General features: G+C 39.9%; 1 pseudogene; it reads right to left on the bottom strand.

Annotated features, from left to right (window-relative positions):
- Nucleotides 1-276: 276 nt before the first annotated feature.
- LOC138844346 (cytosolic iron-sulfur assembly component 2B pseudogene) lies at nucleotides 277-941 on the bottom strand (annotated as a pseudogene).
- Between the last annotated feature and the right edge of the window lie 8,978 nt (nucleotides 942-9,919).

Here is a 9,919-nt window from a genome sequence, read left to right as displayed (position 1 = left end):
GTACAAATCTAAAAAAAAAAGCAGCTAATACTTCAAAGTAATCAAATTAGTGAGAATTCCATTCTTGAGGCCCTCTAGACATATACAGCCATTCAATTCCAAATATCAGTATTATAAAAAGGATAGTTGCAGATATTTTAATAATTACATCATAATCTTTAAAGAGCAAAAAATAGAAGCCATTTTTTTTTAATAAATTAAGGGTTTAGTACAAAATGCAAAACATTAGTTTCTCATTGTCAGTAACTGAAGAAATGGCTGTGTGCTCTGCATGGAGCTGGGGACAGATGCTGGCGAGGCAGTAAGTCGAGGCCAGCAGCCAGGCTCAGGAGCAAGCTGACAAGCACTGATTCACACCTCCAGCAGGTCCGTGTTCTCCAGCGCAACCACTACCCACTCCTTATCCGCAAGCTGCTTGTTCACTGCGTGCTCAAAGGCATGGGTCCCTGAAGTAATGTGCACATCCATCTTGAAAAGCTGGGGAAGGGACCGCAGAAGCTTGACCATGATGGACAGGCCAATAAGGGTGGCCATGCTGCAGTGCAGAATAGTGGGGTTGAAGGCCACAGCCACTGTGCTCTACAGGTCACTAACCTGAACCTGGACTTTCTCTACTACGTTCAACTCAAGGGTCAGCAGATGCTCTGGATCATTGATGGAGCAAATAAGATCGAAGAGCTCTCGTGTGTGTCAACGCTATCCGGAACCTGCTCATCCTCCTCCACCACCCTCACTGGCTGCTCCCCGGAGAGCTCATGGATGATGTCCAGGAGGCCGCCCCCCATGTTGCCACCCACCACCATCGCGGCACTACTGAGCCAAACCCCAATCAGCGAGCACTTTCCTTCCGACCTGCGCACTTCTGGGGAACAGAAAGGGGCTGTGGCGCGGCAACGGGGTCGCACCTCGCTGCAGGTACTCGACCTGGTGTTTGAGAGAATGTGGATTCAGAGTGCCGGGTTGCTGGACCTGGGAAAATGCTGATCGCTCCCGCAGTGACGACCCGAAGGGAGCCTGGCGGTGCTGGCCATCGAGCCCTACAGAGCTGGAATGCAGAGGTCAAAGACAGTTCTAGGGGAAACTAAAAACGGTCCAAGGTGGAGCCTGGTGCCACCTTCTCGGGGCTGTCACACTGGGCACTCGCTCTCGTAGCCAGGCTGGGCTGCCCCTGCCTTGGCAGGGTTCTTGCTGTTTCTGAAACCCAGGAGATGCACCTCCTTCCCTGCTGCATCATAAAACCAGGAGTGCTTGGAGTTCCGTACAAAGGTTTGCAAAGTAAATAAACGAGGGGAACGCTATCTGGTGGGAGAGGGGGACATGGACTACCCCCGGGATGGGTCCTTTGGAAGTGCCACGGCCACATGTGTGTTTCACACTTGATCTTAGCCAAAAGGCCAAGAAGCAATCACATGTGAGTTACAAAAGGAGAGCCCTGGCAAAGCAGGGCACGCGTCGCAGAAACCTCAGACTGTGGGCAGCAAGGGCGGGGAGATCCAGTCGGCCGAAGCCATAATTTTTGATTACTTATTGAAGAATGCTAATTTTATAAAAATAGCACAAACACATCTTATTGTGTCTTATGACCTAGACTTTGGTTAACTTACAAACTCAAAATTGAGAAATAATACTTTTACAAGTGTCAGTGATAGCTTTATTCTAAAGGTGAGAAAGGATAACTATTTTTGTCAGACATTCCAGTTATAATATGAAAAAAATTTGCTACTGTGAGTACTCTATAGGAAGAAAATATCACTTTTCTTTTCAAAATGTGTACATAGGTGTTTCCTGATGTCCATTTTCCAGACTTATAATGAGCAAGAACCTTGAATTAAGGTTCTTGGAAAATGAAGGTGAAGTTATTTCATTCGCAGCAACACAACTGCATGGCATAAGATTAAAAGTATCATAAAGACCAAAGTTCACAAGAAAAAGTTCATGAAATTTGTAAGTTTCCTGGGAAAATGAGTTTAAATCATCTTTTCCTGACAGACTGAAATGCCTAGCACAATACTGATTAAAAGTGAGAGTAGATATCCTTACTTTTTAAATATTTATTTATTTATTTGAAAGAGCTACACAGAGAGAGGAGAGGAAGAGAAGTCTTCCATCTAATGGTTCACTCCCCAATTAGCTGCAACAGCTGGAGCTGTGCTGATCTGAAGCCAGGAGCCAGGAGCTTCTTCTGGGTCTCCCACATGGGTGCAGGGGCCAAGAATTTGGGCCATCTTGTACTGCTTTCCCAGGCCATAGCAGAGAGCTTGATCAGAAGTGGAGCAGCCAGGTCTCGAGCTGGCACCCATGTGGGATGCCAGTACTTCAGGCCAGGGTGTTAACCCGCTGTGCCACAGCACAGGTCCTCCTTACTTTATATGCTTATAAATATATGGAGAGTTTTGTACTCTGGGATATAACACTTTTGATAAATGTTATATGCCTTAAAGACAACACTGAAATCTTTTTAACAATGATTTTGTCAAATGGGTGTTTCCTTGCAGTTCTATCACTATTTTCTTCAAGTATTTTGAAGTTTTGCTATCAGGAGCATTGACATTGGGGCAAGGTTGGGGCAGAGTGGATGATGGCACCATCCCATATTTGTTCTGTTCCAGTTGCTGTTTATCACCCAACTCCCTGCAACAAGGGAAGGAAACATAATGTGTCCCAAGTACATGGACCCTGCCATCCCTGCAGGAGACCCAGATGGAGTTATGGGTCTGGATTCAGCTTGGCTTAGCCTGACCCATCAAGGCCATTTATGCAGTGAACCAGCAAATAGAAGATCTTTTTCTCGCTGCCTTTCCCACCAGAAACATAGCCTTTCAAATAAAATAAAAATCTTTTTAAAAATGTTATGCTCTCCTGCTTGATTCTCCCCATTATAACTGGCAATTTAAACTCATTTAATGGGAATTAAATTGTTTTGAAACTGACATTGCCCTATGCTAATAAAGGACACTTTAGTGTTAAGAGGGACTTTTACTTTTAATGTATTTATATTTAACATGTATTTATTCTGAGTAGCATATATTTATGTCTCACATTTGTGCATATTCTGTTAAAAATGAAATTTAAGTTGGTTATAATATGATTGCACTTAATCAGATTACTTATGTGGAAGGATGTAAGTCTTATATTGTATTATTTCTTTGGTATTTCATCAAAGACAATTTTTGGCACACACTTTTCTGCTTTTCTGTTGATACTTAATGATTCTATTTTTACTTTTTTGGAAAATTTGAATAACTTTTCTTCTGGCTATTTTCTGGTGGGTAAATTATGATTAGCAGCTTAATTTTTCATAATATACCTTGAAATGATTTCTAAGCATTCAGATTCTTATTTGTAAGTTTAGTATAGGGAAGGAACATATGTGATGAATTAAAAGCACCTGAAAACAGTTAAAAGGTACACTCTTTGGTCTTATTAAAATGCGCTCAAGCAAAAAATTATTTTGGTTTTTGGACAGAGAGAGAAGAGAGGCCTTTCATCCACTGGTTCACTCCTCAAATGGCTGCAACAGCTGGGGCTGGGCCACACTGAAGGCAGGAGCCAGGAGCTTCTTCCAGGTTTCCAAAAAGAATGCAGGGGCGCAAACAATTGGGCCATTTTCTGCTGCTTTTCTAGGACCATTAGCAGGAACTGGATCAGAAGTACAGTAGCTGAAACTCTAACCAGCACCCATAAGGGATGCCAACATTGCAGGCAGTGGTTTTAATTCCTATGCAATAATGTTGGCCCCAAAATCAATGGTCATTTTTGAACAAGAAAATGACAGCCAACTTTTGCTTTAGAAGACTTGTGAGTATAACAATCCAAAGGAAACATAAAAACATGGTACAAATACAAACTTTTGAACAAAAATATATTTTTCTTAAAATGCAAAGCTGTCATGATAGTATAAACCAGGAAGATGTAAACAAATCACTGAGAATCATAAGTAAATAGAACTGTCTAGTTTAGTTATTTGAAGTGTTAAGAGAAATCCTTTATTTTTCCTTCAGAAAAGATATCAAATTCATTCTAAGTTTAGATACACCATGGGCAAGTCATTTGCTCTAATGAAAATAAAATGAATACAAATCTTTATATACAAATCTTTGATGGTGGAAAATGAGGTTTAGGAAATTCCAAAATGGTTGATTAAGGAAGAACATATTGCACTAGGCGAGGAATGCAATCTCAGTGGAGAGTTAGAGAAAGCCACACTGGAAACTACAAAAGGAAGAGGACTACTGTAGACCTGTGCAGAAGATGTGGATATGCAGTGCAAACAAGGACACAACACACAACTGCGGGAGTCAAGAGCCAGAGAAGGTGGCAGCTTGGAGACAAAGGTGAGACCAGACAGCAGCAACCTGTGGTGATATGGCTGGAGGGAGAGCATGCTGTGAGTCCAGGCTAGAGCTGGACCAACTAGGGGCTAGTTGGTACCAGCAACTACTTACAAACCCAGTATAAATTAAAGGGGTATGTTTATCATCCTGTCTCCCCACAACAGCACCTGCTGTCTGGCTGAGAAAGGGTGGGTGCCATTTGGGGTTTAGGTGGCAGCTGCCAAAGTCTTTGTGCATGCACAGCAACTGGATGAAGCAGGATGCCATATGCTCAGTAGTACTGGCAGCAGTGGCAGGGAGAATGCAGTATGTAGACAGTGGCTCTTATGAACGTGTACGATGCAGAGATTCTAATGGAAAGAAATAGCTGTAGTCCCCACTTTGAGTCAGACTGAAAGGATTGACAGGTGGCAAGGCACCCATGTAGAACTGTGAAGCACCCCCAGTAAGATATGAAACAGGCTCTGGGGCTCAAGCTGCTTCAGTGGAGCTGTCTGGAAATATGCTTCTCTGTTCACTGGACAGGCTGGCAAGTTATAGCAGAAACTATGCACACAGTGAATGTGGGAGCCTCATGTGCTGAGACCATGTGGATTCCATGGTTACATGAAAGCATGTGGAGTGTAGCTGTGTCTCTGGGTTAACCACTGGGTGTGGATCCACATACTCAGAGCTCCTTAGTTGCCTGGGGCTGGTCACTGGAGTGGGAACTGTGCTCACAGTGAGGGCTGTATAGATCATCTGTGTGGTTCAAATGCTAATACTGATGAGTGTTGAACCTACTTGGGGGCTAATACGTGGGCATTGTTCAGCTTGGAAGAAGAGGTGAGGGGGTGATCACATCAACTGAGGTGAAAATTGTTCCCTTCTGTTAAGAAGAGGAGATCTACCATAACCAACTTTGTTGTACTGGATACTCACCACATGCTGGAGCACTGAACAGAGCTCCCTGACTACATCCAGCATACAACACTTGGTATTCACTGAAAGTGCATATATTCTGAAAGCCACAGAGGCCTAGCTGAAAGATAAAGGTCATCAGAGGAAAAAGCCAACAACTAACTCCACAAATGCCTAAAAATAAACACAGAAATTCAAGAAACAAGAATAAGAAACACATTATGACCATCCCAAAGGAACAAAATATTTCAATGTAAAAATGAAAGATGAAGAGATTTAAAAAATTCTGGAAATGGAATTCAAAAAATTAATCATAGCATTACTCAAAAGCAATCAAAAGCAATTCCACAAAATAAAGAAAACCATACATTACATGAATGAAAATTATCACCATGAGATTGAGATTTTAAAGAGAAACAAAAATAAAATATTAGAAATAAAGAATTAAATAGATCAAATGAAAAATGCAATGGAACGTTTTGACAACAGACTTGGTAAGGCAGAAGAAAGAGTATCTGAGTTTTAAGACAGATCTTTGGAAATCTTCCATTTGAACCAAAAAAAAAAAAAAAAGGAAGAAGAAGAAGAGGAAGAAGAAGAGGAAGAAGAGGAGGAAGAAGAGGAGGAAGAAGAGGAGGAAGAAGAGGAAGAAGAAGAGGAGGAAGAGGAAGAAGAGGAAGAAGAAGAGGAAGAGGAGGAAGAAGAAGAGGAGGAGGAGGAGGGGGAGGGGGAAGAAGAAGAAGGAGAAGGAGAAGGAGAAGGAGAAGGAGAAGAAGAAGAAATTAGAAAACTTAAAAACAACATTGGAGATTTACAGGATAATATCAATGGACCCAATGTACAGGTCCTAGGAGTTCTTGAAGACATGGAAGGAGAGAATGGACTAGAGGGCTGGCGCCGTTGCTCACTTGGTTAACCCTCTGCCTGCAGTGCCGCATCCTATATGGGTGCCGGGTTCTAGTCCCGGTTGCTCCTCTTCCAGTCCAGCTCTCTGCTGTGGCCTGGGAGGGCAGTGGAGGATGGCCCAAGTACTTGAGCCCCTGCACCCACACGGGAGACCAGGAGGAAGCACCTGCCTCCTGGCTTTGGATCAGCACAGGTCTGGCCATAGCGGCCATTTTTGGGGGGGAAACCAATGGAAGGAAGACCCTTCTGTCTCTCTCTCTCACTGTCTATAACTCTCAAATAAATTAAATTAAATTAAAAAAGATATGACCAGAAAAGATCCTTACAATGACACATTGTAGTGAAACTTTCCACAGTAAAACATAAAGACATAGACCAAGGATTAAGAGGAAAAAACTGTCAACCCAGAATATTGTACTCTGCAAAGCTCTCATTTATGAATGAAATAAAGACCATTCATAATAGAAATGGGAAGAATTTGTCACCACTCATCCAGCATTACAAAAGCTGTTTAATGAGGTGCTACAGATAGCCTTCATTATAAAAAATGTGAGGGGCTAGCATTATGGCACATGAGGTAAAGCTGCCACCTGCAGCACTGGCATCACATATGGGTGCCAGTTCAATACCTGGGTGCTCCACTTTTGATCTAGCTCACTGCTAATGGGCCTGGGAAAGCAACTGAAGATGGTCCAAGTCCTTGGGCCCCTGCACCCACCTGGGAGACCTGGAAGAAGCTCAAGGCTCCTGGCTTCAGATCAGACCAGCTCTGGCTGTTGTGGCCATTGGGGGAGTGAATGAGCATATCTCTCTCTGAACCAGACCTCTCTCTCTCTCTGGCCTCTTCCTATGCCTCTCTGTAACTCTGCCTTTCAAATAAATAAATAAACTAAAAAAAAAAAAAATATGAAAGCAGAAAATCCTCCAGCAAAATACAAAAGAAATCCAAAGCAAATAATGGGAATATTTATGAAAAAATGGCAGAGCAAAGTCATTACTTATCAATATTCATTTTGAATGTAAATGGCCTCAACTCTCCAGTTAAAAGTTACAGACTGAACGGATTAAAAAACAAGACCCATCTATTTGCTGCCTACAAGAAACACATTTCGCCAATAAAGATACAGTAGACTGAAAGTGAAAGAATGAAAAAAGGTATTCCATTTTAAAGTGATCATCTTAAGTGTGTAACTGATCATACAGATAGGATTAAATGTCTAAGGGATCACATAAATAAGACCAAGTGTCTGGTAATAACAATAGATAGAATTAAAAAAGAGAGAATGGTCCAACATGAGAAGCAGGCCACACAGCAGAATGCCCTAAATAGCATTCTGACCTCAGAATCAGCCCATTCGGATCTGGCTGAAATGCCTACAAGAGCATTTTAGGGAAGGAGAGAACTTCCACTTTGCATATAACCCTATCTAAATATCAACAGAGTTTGTTGACTCAAAAAGCTTCCATAGCTTTGGCAGCTCATGTCAAAGCCTCAAGAGGTCACTGACATCAAAATAAGAGTGCTAACTGTTAAATCAACACCAGGAGTCACTGTGCACTTACTCCCCATGTTGGACCTCTGTACTTAAAAACAAATCTTAATAAAAAATGGAATGGAAGAGGGAGTAGGAGATGGGATGGGAGGGTGGGAATGGGGGAAGAAAGACTATGTTCTAAAAACTGTACATATGAAATTTGTATTCATTAAATAAAAACCTTAAAAATAAATTAAAAAAAAGAAAAAAGAAAAATGGTATTCCATGCTACTGGAAAGCAAAAAAGGGCAGGTGTAGCAATTCTAATATCAAAGAATAAAGACTTTAAACAAAAATTATTAAGAGAGACAAAGTGGCACTCTATAATGATTAAAAGATCAATTCAACAGGAAGATTTGAATATAAATAAATGTATACGCACAGAATGCTTAGGATTCTGGCTATTTAAAAGAAATGTTAATGCATTCAAAGGGAGACATAGACTCCAATACAATAGTAACAAGGGACTTTAACAACCCACTTCATCAATGACTAGATCAACTAGACAGAAAATCAATAAGAACAAAACTAGTTCACACTTTGGACCAAGTGGATCTAACTGCTATCTACAAAATTTTTCAACCCACAGTTGCAGAATACACATTCTTTTTATCAGTGCATGGAACGTTTTCTAGAATAGACTATATGCTAGGCCATAAAGCACATCTCAGCAAATTAAAAAAAAATCAAAATCAAACCATTCATCTTCTCTGATCACAATGGAATCAAGCTGGAAATCAACAACTCAAGAATCTCTAGATCATATGAAAACACATAGAGATTGAACAACATGCTCCTGAATGAACAGAGAATCATAGAAGAAATCAAAAGAGAAATAAAAGAATTGTGGAAATGAATATGACAATAAATCATACCAAAACTTATGGGATATAACAAAAGCAGGGTTAAGAGGGAAGTTTAGAGTAATTGGTGCGTACTGAAAAAACTGGAAAGGTTCCAAACAAATGAGCTATCAGTGCATCTCAAGGACCTAGAAAAAAAGAAAACAAACTGTAAATTAGTAGGAGGAAAGAAATCATTAAAATTAGTGGATAAACAAAGTTGAAACAAACCAAAAAAATAACCATAAGACAGCAGTTGAATGAAGAGCTGGTTTTTTGAAAAAATAAAATTGAGGTACAACTAATCAATAAAAAAAAGAAGAAGACCCAAATCAATAAAATCAGAGATGAAAAAGGAAATGTAACAACAGACACCACAGAAATAAAAAGAATCATCAGGGATTACTACAAAATTCTGTATACCAATAAATTGAAAAATCCAGAAGAAACGGATAGATTCCTGTACACAATCTACCAAAATTGAGTCATTAAGACATAGAAAATCTAAACAGACAAGTAACTAAGAAATTATATTGAATTAGTAATAAAAACCCTCCCAATAAAGAAAAGCCCAGGACTGCATGGCTTCCCTGCTAAATTCTAACAGACTTGTAAAGAACAAATTCCATTTTTTAACAAGCTATTCAAAATAACTGAAAGGGAGGGTGATATAACAAAGACATAAATCTCTGATAGATAAAATCAAAATTTATCTCTTCCTTAAAAAATAAATTTTTTTTAAAAACTGAAACCCAATTCAGTTTCACACTCTATTATTTACTCCATTCTCTGCTTTCATCCACAACCTGGGAGACAAACTTGAAGAACTTATATGAAGGAATTTACCTCCAACTTCTACCAGCCCCCCACTTCTAGCCCATGTAAAATATAGAAAAAAGAGGGAATGCTCCCAAAATCCTTCTATGAAGATAGCATCACCTTAGTTCCTGAACCAGAAAAAGATACAACAAAGAAAGAGAATAACAGACAAATATCTCTGATGAACACAGATGCAGATATCCTAAACAAATCACTAGCTAATTGAATCTCCAACAATGCATCAGAAAGATCATTCACCTGGACCAAGTGGCATTTATCATTGCTATGCAGAGATGGCTCAACATTCAAAAATTAATAAATGTAATTCATCCCTTTACAAACTAAGGAACAAAAAACATGTGATTATTTCAATTTATTAGAGAAAGCATTTGATAAAATACACCACCCTTTCATGATAAAAAACTTAAGCAAACTGAATATAGATAGAGCATTTCTTAACACAATCAAGATAATTTATGATAAACCTATGGACAACATCTTACTGAATAAAGAAAAGTTGGGAGCATTCCCACTAAGATCCAGAACAAAACTGCTATTCAATATAGTCCTTAAAGTTTTATCC

The sequence above is a fragment of the Oryctolagus cuniculus genome, chromosome 11, assembly GCF_051225735.1.
Source record: "Oryctolagus cuniculus isolate XC-2025 breed Fujian yellow rabbit chromosome 11, ASM5122573v1, whole genome shotgun sequence".
Taxonomy (NCBI): Eukaryota; Metazoa; Chordata; class Mammalia; order Lagomorpha; family Leporidae; genus Oryctolagus; species Oryctolagus cuniculus.
Note: the sequence above shows the minus strand (reverse complement) of the source record. Positions and strands in the feature narration are given on the sequence as shown.